Below are 13,665 nucleotides of genomic sequence, written 5' to 3'. Positions count from 1 at the left end.
TCCAGCTGCTGCTCCGGGCTGAACCTGTGGCACTGCTCACTCCCACCCACCCAGCATCAAGGCAAAGATGCCTGTGTTTCTCCACAGCTCAAGGGGACGTTCATGCCACTCAGTCAAGGTCTGAGCTACCTTTTTTCCACTCTCTTCATTAGAATCTGATATCAACAACAAGCACAGAGTTTGCAGAGCAATGAAACAACCACTTAGTGCCAAAGCGGGTGTCACTTAACCTCTTGGGTGCAGACATACTGGTTTTGGACCAGATCTCAAACTTCTTCTTTGTTCAGGGGTAGGTTCAATTTGCTTTTTAATCCAGCTGAGCCAAGGGAGAAGGCCTTTGGCTTTGCTCCTAGCACCCAGTCCCACAAAAGCTTTGCCACAGTCCTCTTTCACAAATTGCCACCAGTTTTATGTTGTTTCAAACATGCCCATTAATCAGTTTTGCTTCTGTGAATCATTCTGGTTAGCACATCTCAACTGGGACAGTTTTGATCATACTTTCGCTGTTTTTTTGATTCCGAGTTTTGGGCCACAAACATCTTGGAGATTATGCCTATCTCAACATGAAATATTGTCTCTGCCAGAGCCTGGGGATCTCCTACAGGAGACTATTTCCATTAAAATTTCCCCAGTCCAGAAACAGCCTCTGGGCATGTCTTTTTTATGGTTCTGGGATGCTTATGAGAGCAGATTGGGAACTAACCTCTCTTGACACAGAAACCCTCCAGCAACCTCTGGAGTTCCCATATATCTATTTTCAAGTTTCATTTCATTTTTAGAATTCTCCTTTATTTGTGAGTGCCATCAGGAAGCAGAAACCCAAGCTGGAGTACTGTGAATACCCTGCTTCCCCAACCATGGCAGAGACTGAGAAACACCTCTCATTAGCACAGTGTTGCAGACCTTGGAGGTTCACAGCACGTAGCAAAATCTCCGTCCTATTTCCATGGGCAAGCAAGGACTCCCTGGCATTTTCTGGGACTCACATGCCCAGTTCCCACTTCACTGACTGGCTCTGTGAATGTAAACCTCACAAGGCCCTTTGAAATTTCCACCTGCAAGAAGCACACATTTTGTGACTATTAATTACCCAAATGTCTTCAATTTCACAGGAATGCTCTTTTCATTTGTTTTGTATCATGGATTGCATGAAGAATAGTCTGGAGTTTGCATTAGAACAAACGTCAGTTCTGTGTTCACGCAAATAATCTGTTCCCACCTACAACCCAAATATTCCCACTTGCTTTTAAAGGCTGCACCCAGCAGTGCCAACAGCAGGCATGGTACAGGACTGGGAGGAATACAGATGATATATTTCAAAGGGGAGAAGGTGCACAGTCTATTTCCTGCAAGGGAGTTCCTCTGGGCCAGTCTGAGGAAAATTGTTGCAAAAGCAAAGCCTTCCCTCTTCCCTGGTACTCTGTTTAAATTACTTCTATGGGATGCCACCGTCAGTCACTGAGTTTTAATATTACCACAGCAGCATTACAGGAGAATGAGTGCTGAATCAATAAAAAAATTAAGGAAATACAGTTTTTATTACAGAGTGATATTTGGAATTGATCCCTCAGGCTTTCCAGTCGCCTCAGCTTTGTTTTATATGCCCATGGATGGAGCATTGTGCAAAGTCGTTTGAATGCAGGAACCAATCAGTCGTAATCTAATTTTAAATGGACCACAAGCAAACTAAGAAAATAAAGACAGGCAGGGGCATCATGTTGACAGATGTGCCTATGGTATATTGTATGTCTGCTCTGCCTAACTAGGAGAAATACTCTCTTAAATTGCTTTATCTATGTATAATGCCAATAACAAGAACAATAGGGGGGAAACTTGGTTTCTGCAGGGACATGAAGAATAAATTTATAGAAAAAAAATGTGAAAAGAAAAAATAATGTCATATCTTCTTGGTCTCACTTGTAAAATGCTAAACTAACAGCCAATAAGCACATGAAAAGCATAGAATAAGCAGTATGGATGTTTAACTTGCTCAAGTAACAAGGATTTCCCTCTGAGGCCAAAATCCAATTGTTCCTCCAACTCCTCAAGTAAAGGTGCTACAATTTGCCTCAAGGAATCGTGGACAAATAAAGACATTTTGTGATAATCAGCAGGTGATAATCAGTGCACAGAGCACTGTGTGCAGCTTTCTGCAACTTCACCTCACAATGCAGTACTAATTAATTTCAACTGCTTTCACCTGCTATTTGCAATTATGATTTCCTCTCTCATTTCTACCACCACGAGCTCTTACATTTGACCAATCTCTCCCCTGTTTAATCCAGCTTACACAGCTCCAGGAGGCAGCTCCTTAAATCACGAGTGTTGCATGACAGCAGCTCTGAACTGTCCTCTGTGCTCCCCACAGCCAAAATCTGACCCCACCAAGTGGCAACATCCTTAGTCTCAGCTTAATATGTTTGGGTATTGAAGCTTCAGCCTCTGCTGGTTCCTCTGGGAGGGCTGATGGTCTCTGAGGTGTCCATCTTCCACCTGCCAACCCATGAGGGTGATTTGCCCACACAGCAGAAATTAGATCAAGCACCTTCGTGTGCCTTTAGAGCTGGCCCTTCCCAAGTCAGCAGCTTTCACTGGTCCTTTACTGAACTTGCACCACCCATGGCTGTAATTCCTGCTCTGTCCTGACTCAAACTGCTGTATTTGCTTCCTAAACATAAAGAAAACAGAATTAGAGGCTCTTCTATAAATTTAAGACCCAGTTAGTATGGGATGCTACCACAGTGCATTAAGAGCTGCCACTCTAAGACCCCTCCAGACCTACTGAAATACATCTACCGTGATATGTGGAAGAAGTTACATTACCACAGGGGCTCAACTTCAGGAAATACCTTAGAAACTGATATTTTTCTAACAGAAAAAAAAAAACAGTTGCATTGAGGTGGTTCAGCAGCCAATCTCCCTGGATGAAAAAACAGATGAAGAGAACGAATCACCAACCTAAATATTCATGACGGATTCACTACTAGTAATCATGACCACATTTCATTCTTCTCTGCAGATACAAGCTTGACCATTAATGCTGACTGCTGGTACTGTGGAAAACCATCAAGCCAAAAGAGAAATTCAAAATGCTTTTGAGGAAAATAAAATGTCAGTGAATAATAAGCAGGAGATAAGAAACACAAACAAACAAACCTTCAAAAATCGCCTTCAACCATGAAAGAATGTTTCTTTAGTTAAAAAGGAAAAATATCCAGTTAAAAGGAGAGACGTTAAAATAATTTTAAAATTCGATCACAAATAGGAAAGTCATTCCTCTGATATCAAGGAACATATGTCAGCAAGGAAGAGCAGACAATATGAAAAAGGAACTTAAAGGTATCAATGTAAATTCTAAGACTTGTAGCATAATAACAATATGGAAATTAAATATAATAGCATGATAATAAATCCTAGCCAGGTTGCAAATTTCATAATAGATGAGGATGGAAAAATTGTTAGACATCTTGCAGGAAATGCAGAAATAAACAGCAAACATTTCTAAAATGATGGAAAATTTGTTAATCTTTTACAGTGACATGCCAACACTTTCTATTCCAACAGTAACAGATTTTAAACTGCCATTAAATGTAAACATTTAAAAGTAAGATTGGATAATTTGTTCTCCAGACTATCAAAACCATTGACAAAGATCTCCCTGGAACAGCTACATTCTTTTCAAATCATCTTTATTCAACGAGAAAGCCTCAAAGGAACCTCAAGAAATTCAGTACTATCCCAGTAGTGAGCAAGTTTCCCAGGGTGACCACAGCACTCACCTCCCTACACCCACAGGCTGGGTTCTCATCCCTACCCCTCCCCACATCAACAGGCAAAGGCACTGCTACGCTATTTCTTGGCTTCGGAAACTCTTTGCAGTCAATTTGTTTGGTTTCCCTGTTCCCCAGCCCACCTTGGAGGATGTTATTTGTTAAACAGATCCTACTTGAGAGTTTGTGATTATATTTTGATTTGATTTGTTTATCACATTTAAACCTCAGTGCACTTGGTTTGGCCAGGAACATAAATACAATTAGTAGTAGTAACAAACTCCATGCAAACTGCACTGACTCACTGCAACACACTCCTCAGGCCCCGGCCAACCAACTGCTTTCGCTTTGCTTTCCTGCCCACTGTTTGTGAGGCAGATGCTCTTTGGAGGAAAAGCACTACCACCTTCACCCAGAGTCCAAGTTTGACTTTACCACACATTTGCCCTCTTGCTTAAGTTATGCCAGCCCATCTGCAGGCGAATCTAATCCTCTTGTTAGCTAGCAACTGGTAGCTCAGCTCTGCTCCGCTGTGCTTCGCATTATACAGATCAGCCAAGTATTGATGCAACATCACTGAGGAGAATCTAGATTTTATTTTTTTTTCCTTGTGCTTTCTTCTTTGGAAACTTAAAATACATGCTGGAAATAATTTCAAGGGCTGCTGAGCATTGCCACTGGGGGAATGCAAGGGGCTTTCAACACTAAGACTAAAAGACAGTTGGAAATTTGCAAGCGGTTGTCTTTGAAATTAGATTTTCAGGCTAAATTCAAAGAAGTTGGTGTAGCTTGTCCCGCTCCCTGGAAATACATGCAGGGCTTCTGACAGAGGGTAACAAAAGCTCTTCTCTCTTGCTGGGTTCGGCCCACTGTGTCTCATCCCAGAGCCTTGGCCCAACTGAAGGCACCCAACCAAATGTCTGCGTGGGGGACTCGCACCAGCATCAGCCAGGGGAGGCCAAACCAGCACTGCAAACTCACAGCAGTAATAGCAGAACTGCTGCAAGAGGAAGGTGCAGTTCAGCCCATGTTTGCTCAGTCAGTCCAGAATTCTTCAAAGCCAGCTCACCAGCAGAGCCAGGATGGGGAGAGCTCACCCACAGCACCACTGTCCCACCAGGTCCTGGATCACCAGAGACAACCATGAGCCCCAGCAGCTGGTGGACTTCTTGTGGTGTTATTTGCCATCTCTGTTTCAGAAGCTCCAACAGGAGCCAGACCTGCCTTGTTTCACCTTTTCAATGATAAATCCTTTCACAAATCATTGGCACTCAAACTAGGCAAGGTAGACCAAAAATATTATAAATGCAACAGTACAGCAGGAAAAAAAACAAGAAGAACCTTGCTGAAGTGCACAGCAGTCTTCTGTGGCAGGAACAGAAAGTAAAGCCAGGTATCCTCAGCCCCAACTTCAAGCTTAGACACTCCCTATAATCCATTTATCTGAATTCGCTCACGCTCCTCAGCCCTTTGAGGCTTGACAGTACCCAGTTCCTATTAAATAAAGCACCATTGTATCAGAAGAGGAGCTGGCCAGAGCAGTCTTTGCATAGCAGGTTGTGTTTCACTCTTGATACTAGTTTCTGTTATATAATACAGTTTTACATTACAAATTTCCACATTTTACCTTCCTGTGACCTAAACAGAGCTCAGCAGCATTTGCTTCCATGCCATCTCCGCTTTCATACAACGAGGGAAGGAGATGTGCCAAGTCATCCTCATGGAGAGGTCACTTAATTTTGGTTTGTAAAGCCAAATCTCCTGCTATGTCCATAATTACCAATCAATACATAAATAGCAAAATTAAGCCCCATTATTCTCATTTACCACAAAATTAAATGAATTAATTAAACATGGAAAAGTGCTGATGTCTGCCAAATCATTACTTCCAACAGATAAAAACAAATTCAGGAATGATATGCAGACAGGAGAAGAAAATTAGCTTTCCATCCTGCAACGCAGTGAACTATTGCAAGGAAAACTGTAAATAACAATCAGCGGGCCAGGCTTCTCCATCTGAACACTGGGACAAGACAGACACATTCTTTGTTAGGAAGGAAAAAAACACTCTGAAACAATCCCCTTGTTTTCGTTTTTGTGGAACAGAAAAGGCCCTGGGGACTGGTAACAACTGGCTTCAACAAGAATGGCTCTTTCAAACTGATTTGCTGAAGGACTGCTGCTCTGTAATTATCATGAATGGTTTTAGCTAAACATCTCAAAGGAACAAAAGAGAGTACAAACACTTGGAGACAAGTTGTGACCATAGTAAGTTTTTGCAGGTGGCTGAATAATAGTGGGGAGAGAGACTTCCCAGGACTTGGAGTTGGAAAAATAGGGGAAAATTGAACTAGAGCATTGAAGAGCTTTGAAACTTCAGCATCTTCTGTCCTAATGAAGATGCATCAACAGGCTGGTTCTGAAGTTACAGTCATAAGACAAATGCATCACTGCAAGCAGTGTTTGAAAGACACTTGCAATTACAGCTGCTCTGGAACAATGAAATATATACTGTTCCTTAAATAAACTGAAAAAATGATAACCTCTTTTAACTGTCGTGGTGTAGTAGAGACATCTTCATATCTTCCTTAATGAGATTTTTATTGCCAGTGTAAATTTGTCTTGAACTGAATTTTTGTCTTGGGAACTCTGAATTATGTTATACCAAGTTGTTCTTGGTAAGCATGCAGGCTTGCACACATTTTTTGCTGTGAAAATGGCTCCTTCTGGCAAACTGAAAGCAATTGAAGCTCGATTTAATTAGCTGCCTTCTGTAAATATGCCATTATTCTTCTAACTCAATGCTGGAGTTATATTTACAAAGGGAACAGATAGCAATAATTATTTCAGGCCGTAGTTAGTCTGTATTAGTTAATGCCTGAGTGTAATTGAGAGGAAATTAAGACAAGTGTAGTCTTTGGGGAGGGGGAGGGAAGAATATACAAGTCTACAGCAGTATAGGCACTGCACCTGTATGTTCCTTCTTGGGCTGGAATACACAGGAAGTTTTAACTAAAAAAAGCAAACATTTACTCTGTGCTCTGGAACCAGAGAGGGTTAATGATAATCACCTGACATTTTCAGTCATTCAAAATTTGGTGGAGGTTTTAAATAACTCTTACCAGCAATCTTCTCTGAGTTTCTATCTGCTTTTCAAGTTAGAGCCCCATGAACTAACTGCAGTTGCTGCATTAGTCCTCACTAAGGAAAGGATCACAGAGCCAAGCAGCTCAGAAAGCTGCAGAGATCCACAGCTGGAGGAGCATGAGTTGCTTGGAAAGGTTTTGCAGACAGTGTCTGAGAGCTCTTGCATAGCTCAGGACAGGGAGAAGCTGTTCCAAGAACATTTTCCTGCATCTCTGAAATGAGCTAATATTTTCCAGTGCCCACCTTAAGAGGATTCCTCAAATTAAGCAAGTGCCCCATAGCCGTTTTCTTCGTTTTGGATATGTTATTCAAATTAACTCTCAGAATGTATTAGTTTAATTGCATCACCATGTAGATGCTTCTATTTAAAATTAAAGAGGCCTTAATTCAATTTACCTTAATCCACTTTCAAAGTAAATTATAGCAAATGAAGAGTTTGCTAGTTCTGAATGATTGTTCACACTTAGGTTAAATGCAGTTTAACAAACTCTCTTGAAATGTATGTATCTACTTAATTTTCATTACTTACCCTTTATGTCACCACAACACATGTTCCCCCTTCTTTAGGCTTGCAAGTGACAAACTGTGAGTGCAATACTAAAAATTAATTATTCAGATATTGCATTCCTTTACATGGCAAAAATTCTTGAATAAATTTATGGGAATGTTTCTATGCACATGGGTTAACAAATTGGGCCCACTGTTTCCATGGTGGAAGCAGTTGTTGATGCAAGTTGTAGGGTAAGGATGGTTTTGTAATTAGCTTATTGCACCAAGCAGTAGAAGACAGTGTTTTGAGATTCACATTTCCAACAAAAGCTCCCTCTGCCATAGTGGACAGCCACAGTGGGTATGTGATAGCTGAGGAACATACCCAGGCCACCAACATCAACCTCGCTGGGATCTTGCACTGACAGCTGCTGTGCTAAACAGCTTCTGTCTCCAGGGCTCACTGGCTTGCTGTGCTGCCTTGTATGGCAGAGAAACTCCCCCCCTGTGCTCTAAGATAGGGTCAGAAACCACTTATTTTCACCTGCTCAATGTCCACCCAATTTGTGGGCTCAGGATATGTCAGTGATGCCCAGAGGACGGCAGGAGACTGGGCACACTCAGAGCATCCCCACATCAACACAGGGCAGGTTATGCCAGCTGTCCCCCTCTGCTCCTGGCAGAGGTAGGATGCACCAGGGCTCACAGCACCCTTCTCCCGAATGCACTGTTGTCCACAGCCTACCTTCAAACTCACCTTGAAGTCATGGGTTTCTCTCTGTGCTTCATGGTTGGCTAATCAGCAACACTACAAGCAAACTCATGAGGTCACCTAATTTGCAGGTGCCAAGTCAATGGGGTTTGAGTAGCAAGACATTGACAAGCCAGAAAGTAACCAAGTTCCACTGGTGCTACTCATTCCTGTGCTATTTCCTTGCCATACAGAGCTCCACAGCAAATCAAAGGACCCTCAGGGTACCTATTCAACAAGAAACAAATTCTCGCTTCAGCCATTATGTAAATGAAATGCTAAAAATGTTCTTTTTTTCCTCTGAGGTATTAGTACTACTAATGCAAGGTGCACAAACTTCATAATCAAGTAAAATATTATCTTGTGGTACTTGCAAAGTGCCAGGAGTTTATTGACTATGTTTCTGGGAGACCAGCAATTCACAGAGTTTTAGATGTTCTTTAGCCAAGGTTCAGACAAAAAGTGTTTTCATAATTTAAAATTCTGTTATAAGGTAGGATGGGAAATGGCATGCATCTGGCATGGAGCTACTTAGAAATGGAGAGTTAGTACAGTAACAATAAAAAAAGATCTAGTGTATCTGAGCACACATGGTTTCTCCTTTGTGCAACTTTTGATTTCAGAGTGTCCTGCCAAAAGCTGAGCTGAACTATGAATACCAACTATTTTAGTCTTTAGGAGTTACAGTGCAGGAAATTCACATCTCTGTATTCTTTCCTCTAGCTGTCACTCAGGCTGCTTCTTATGAAAGACTTGAATCCAAAAGGCAGCTTTGGACTTTAATTTGACAGCACATGGATCAGATAGATCAGCCTCCCATTTAGGAGCACAAAGCTGGAATACACTGCCACAATACATGCTGAACTGCTGCATGACTTACAGCACAACAGCCCCCGTTTGCCCTGCACAGTGCCATCACTGCTCCCTGGGCTGGTGAGGATGTGTCCCAGGGTACTGCAGACCCACAGGCTTTCACAGGCACCCTGTTCACCCTGACAGGCACGACAGCCTCTCTCTGCAGTGAGCCACACTGGCACAGTCACAGGAAATCAGTAAGAAGTGTCACTTCCACCTGAGCTCTGAACTCCGACCCCACAGCACACTACAGAGAACTGCTCTGAACAAAGCCTCATCTGCTCACATGGCTTTCAACTGCTGACAAAGTAGATAAAATACCCAAGACAGATACTCAGAGAAACATTTGATACTCTAATTGGACCATCTCTCCCACAAAATACATCCATCACACCCAGAATCCCGCTATTTAAGTTTCTTCCCTGCACTCAACTTTAAACAGAGCACTTAATACTAAAATGGAGTACAGCTGTACTCAGCAAAGCAGTCCTGAGCAAGTGCCACCACCACTGACCCAAGTGGTAAACCATGTCAAAATCCTACACTCCACCAGGCACATTTGGAAGTTTGGCTCTAACCTCCACAAAATCCTGCTGAGAGCAGGTGTAAGATGTCCAAGCAGTGGGAAAGGAGATGCAGAGACTGGGGCACAGAGCAAGGAGGAAGAAGGCAACCTGAGTCACTCCAGCTGTGTGGCGTGTGCTCAGACTGAGGTGAGACTCTGAAGAGGAGCAGCTGTTAAAGAATGGAGCTCTAGGTCCAAATGAGATACCTGGAGATTACAGGTACAGATGGTCCTGGGATGGTGAATGGCAGCTGGGTGTGTGGATGGGGCTAAGGGACTGGAGTAGCAGAAGGATATGGGGTAAGGTTTCTATAGAGAGAGGTTAGCACAGAGTACAGAGTGTCTTTCAAAATCAGGAACATAGGCCTGATGAAAAGGCAAAAAAGGGTTCAGAGCAGGCAGTGGGTGGAACCAGATGCAGCAGAGACACGAGCTCAACCCAGCTGCCTAGAGCCTTGAAACAGCGACAGGCAGAGAGCCTGGGAGTTACTCCTCCCAGCTCAGCAGTAGCTCTTCCCAAGCAATGCAACCACAAGAAATGCTTTTTTTCTACACCTCAGAGAAATTCCAACTGGAGCATTAAATGGTTTTAACACAGGCATAAGCAGGAGTGGACTGTGAAGGACTCCTTGGGCAGCGAGTCCAGGCTCCTGCAGGACTCACCCCCATAATCCCTTTCACACCCTGAGGATGCTCCTTTAAAAAGCCAGCTTTGGGTTTTGCCTAATGCTCCTACTGCACCCTCGTCCCAGAATTGCCCTGACCAGACATGAAGAAGCTTCTGACATCCTAAATTAATTCATGACTAATCTAGATCTCTTTGTTCTCCTGCTAACATCATCCTCAGCTGAAACAGCTCTTCCCCACTCGCTTGGCCCCTTGATGTGCTCACAGAAAGAAAACTAATCCCTTTTCAGCTTTTGTTTTTCTTGGCTAAGGAGGTCAAACTGAAGTTTAAATCTATTTGTTAGCTAAGATTTTGTAGCAGTTCCCATTAGTTTTTAAATAGAGTTGAAATGATGTGATAGTGGCCACGGTTTTTACCTGCTCCAGGCACAAAACTAGAAATATAGACACCAGGTGAATGAAATGCACACAGGATGGTTAACACAGCAACCCAAAGCTCACTTCTACTGCTTACCTTGTGTAACGAGGTAGGATGGTTGAACAGAAGCCAAATTTAGTCCTCCTGAAATGGAGGGAAGCTTGCCAAACAGACATGCCTCACTAATGTAAAATACCTGTGTTCAGGGGAAGCGATTTACATTCCTGTTAGGTCTGCTTTGCAGTTAAAAACCTCTAATGCTTTTGAAATCCAGCAATGCTACCACTGAACACGGGGTGTCTTGTACCCAGAGACAGACAAACTGACAGCAAGATCAGTTAGAGGGAGATCACAGCAGTGCAGAGTCAGAGGGGAAAATTAGGAGATGTCCAAAGGACACGTATCAGAAAGATGAAGCCTGCAAAGTGAGAAGATGCACAGATACAGCAAGGCACAGTGTCCAGAGTCAGCTGGAAGATGATGCCCCATCAGTGAAGCTAAGAGAGAGACAAGAAAACCTACAAAAGGATAGATTCCCATTAGTTTGCAGGGGCCAAATGCTTATCTCTTTTATTCCAAACTTACCTGGGTGCAACAACCATTCCGATGAGCAGCAGGTAGTTCAGGGCAGACACAGCCAAGAGCACATAATTGGAGCAGGGCTGTGCTTTGCATGGCAGGAGAGCTGTCTTAGTAATAAAGAGGAAAATATGCCATTAAACATGTTACTTCGCTCAGCACTGCCATATATAAAACTGTTTTTCGAAGATACAATTCACTACAAAAAGAGTTGAGTACATTTTTCTGTCACAGCAAGAAAAAAATATGGGTAGCTAGGTTTAAAGGAGAAGAAAGCATGTGCCCTGCTTTATGACCCTGATTTTTGTTTATTGTTTGGATCCTACACCATATTTTTCTCGTTTTCTCCTTCAATTATTTATTAAGAAAAAAAAGAGATGGAAAAGGATTCTCTGTTCTTGTTTGTGCCATCACTCATGGCTGCTGCTGTGGGAATACTGCTAACAGCAGCTACTAGTGTTTTATTAAAAATAATAAAGTATATACTTATCATAAAATAGCAATGTGATCAAAAGGATTATTCTGTTATGCCCTTCTCTCAGTTTTACCTGTAAATTAGAGCTCGGGTAAAAACAATCTACTGTAGAGCACATAAAGTTTGGAAAATATAATGTATTTCTATATAAACTGTTCAGTTAATCAGACATATACATTACAGAGCACTCCCCTCATGGAAAATGGGAATCTCACATATATTTTTTACACTGAAGCTTTTATTCTGTATTTTATAGATGCACAGAGGCCGATCGGCTCAACTCCATTGACTTTCACAGCGCTGCTCCGGATCCAGCCCCGCTCCCCCGCACTGAAACACACACCCACCCCCCGCCAGCATCCCTCTGAACAGGAACACTGCTCCATCTGCTGGGCTCCCGCACAAGGGACAAGGGCAGGGTGAGGGCTGAAGAACATTCAGTGTGAGCGATAAATTCGAGGCACACTGACGCCTGGCACTCGGGCATTAAATCCATCAAGTCAGCCAAAGCCGAGCGCAGGGAGCGAGTGGTGTGTCTTCCTAAAACAAGCGCTGTCCTTCTGGCAGCGCTGGGATTCAAACTGGGATTCACAGACAGAAGGGACTGCACACAAACCCTCCTCACACACATCATTGTTCACAACTCCTGTCCAAGTGCACACACCTCTGCTGACGCTCCCGAAGTGCAGTCAGGGCTCCCTCACTCCCTGAAAATCACAACCCTTCTGCAACAACGCATGTTCCAACTGTCCCCTTTGGTTAAAGCATTGTTTCTTGTTGCCAGATAAATCTTGTTTTTATTTTCAGCCCACAGCATCAATACTTCTTAGCTGCTATAGTAACTTTCTTTCACTACCTGCTCTCTTCTCTGGCTTCTCGTATATAGTCACGGCAGATTGCATAGTCAAAACAGACCTGAGGCACATCCAAACACATCTTCCAGGGCTTGGTTTTCCCAATGTAGGTGGGTAGTATGTCTCCCTGCTCCTTACACGCTCATAACTCCTTTAAAAACAAGTGTGAGTTAGATGAATAAAATAGTGTCTTTCCCCAGCAACGTGACGTGGATTTGCATTGAAACAATCTGTTTAAAACCTCTAACTTAAAAAAAATAAGAAAAAGTCCTGGTCTTGATTATTATTCAAAGCATATTCAATGATTCAAGCAAAAAAAAACCCATTACACATTTGCATTTAACTTCTCTTTTTATTATTTATTCTCTTCTTGCATTTCTAAGAGCTCAGCCAATGCAAAATACAGGAACTGACTTCCTGGCTTTGTTTATACTTTTTAACATATCATCACCTTATAGTCAATTCACTTTGGGGTCCTTTTTCATTAACATAAAGCACTAACATCTGGACTGCAAACGCTGCAGTGGGACGTTCATTTATGTAAAAAACATTCCTGCTGAAAATAAAGAAGTGAAAGAATGTCATTTATGGAGGTGTTTTTATTAACCCAGCAGCTAGCAGAGGTTGAGAACAGTATCAAAACAGAGGGGCAGTGTGACCTGCTGACGCATCTGTAACACTCACAGATGGTTTTAAATTCAGTAGTTTGGGACATGAATATTGCCAGACAAATTTTTGGGGAGAACCTCTTGCTGTAGGAAGCATTTGCAGAAGCCTCTGCTGCTCACCTTAAGCCAGCTCAGGCTGTGGGTGAGCAGCAAGCACTGCCCATCACACCACCGGGAAACAGAGATTATCTGGGAGTGCACTGATCCACAGGAGGAGAATAACAGGTGGCAAGTGAAGGGAGCTCAGAGATGATGAAGTGAACTGTTTTTATGTATCCAGGATGCATAGTAAAGCAGCAGTCTTAACACTTATCCCCTAGCATTAAGCATTATATTGATGGAGTGACTTTTTGGTCAGAAGCCATCTGCTGTTTCCATGGGTAGGAGTCTAAAAGAATTAGAAAAGCTGAATATCAAAACCAGAAAAGTTTTATATGGCTGTGGGTGTTTTCATGAGGCAGTAGACC

General features: G+C 42.6%; 1 long non-coding RNA gene across 1 annotated transcript in view; it reads right to left on the bottom strand.

Annotated features, from left to right (window-relative positions):
• Nucleotides 1–965: 965 nt before the first annotated feature.
• The window catches only part of LOC113976123, a 47,931-nt gene continuing 35,231 nt past the window's right edge, over nt 966–13,665 (bottom strand). Inside the window, exons 3-4 of the long non-coding RNA XR_003537006.1 lie at nt 2,546–2,668; nt 966–1,055 (exon numbers count right to left, since the gene is read on the bottom strand). This is a non-coding gene — a long non-coding RNA (uncharacterized LOC113976123). The remainder of the gene's footprint in view (nt 1,056–2,545; nt 2,669–13,665) is intronic.

Source organism: Neopelma chrysocephalum, unplaced genomic scaffold (genome assembly GCF_003984885.1).
Source record: "Neopelma chrysocephalum unplaced genomic scaffold, ASM398488v2 Primary Assembly neopelma1_147, whole genome shotgun sequence".
Lineage (NCBI taxonomy): Eukaryota > Metazoa > Chordata > Aves > Passeriformes > Pipridae > Neopelma > Neopelma chrysocephalum.
The sequence above is the reverse complement of the archived record's forward strand: the minus strand, read 5'-3'. Positions and strand labels throughout refer to the sequence as shown.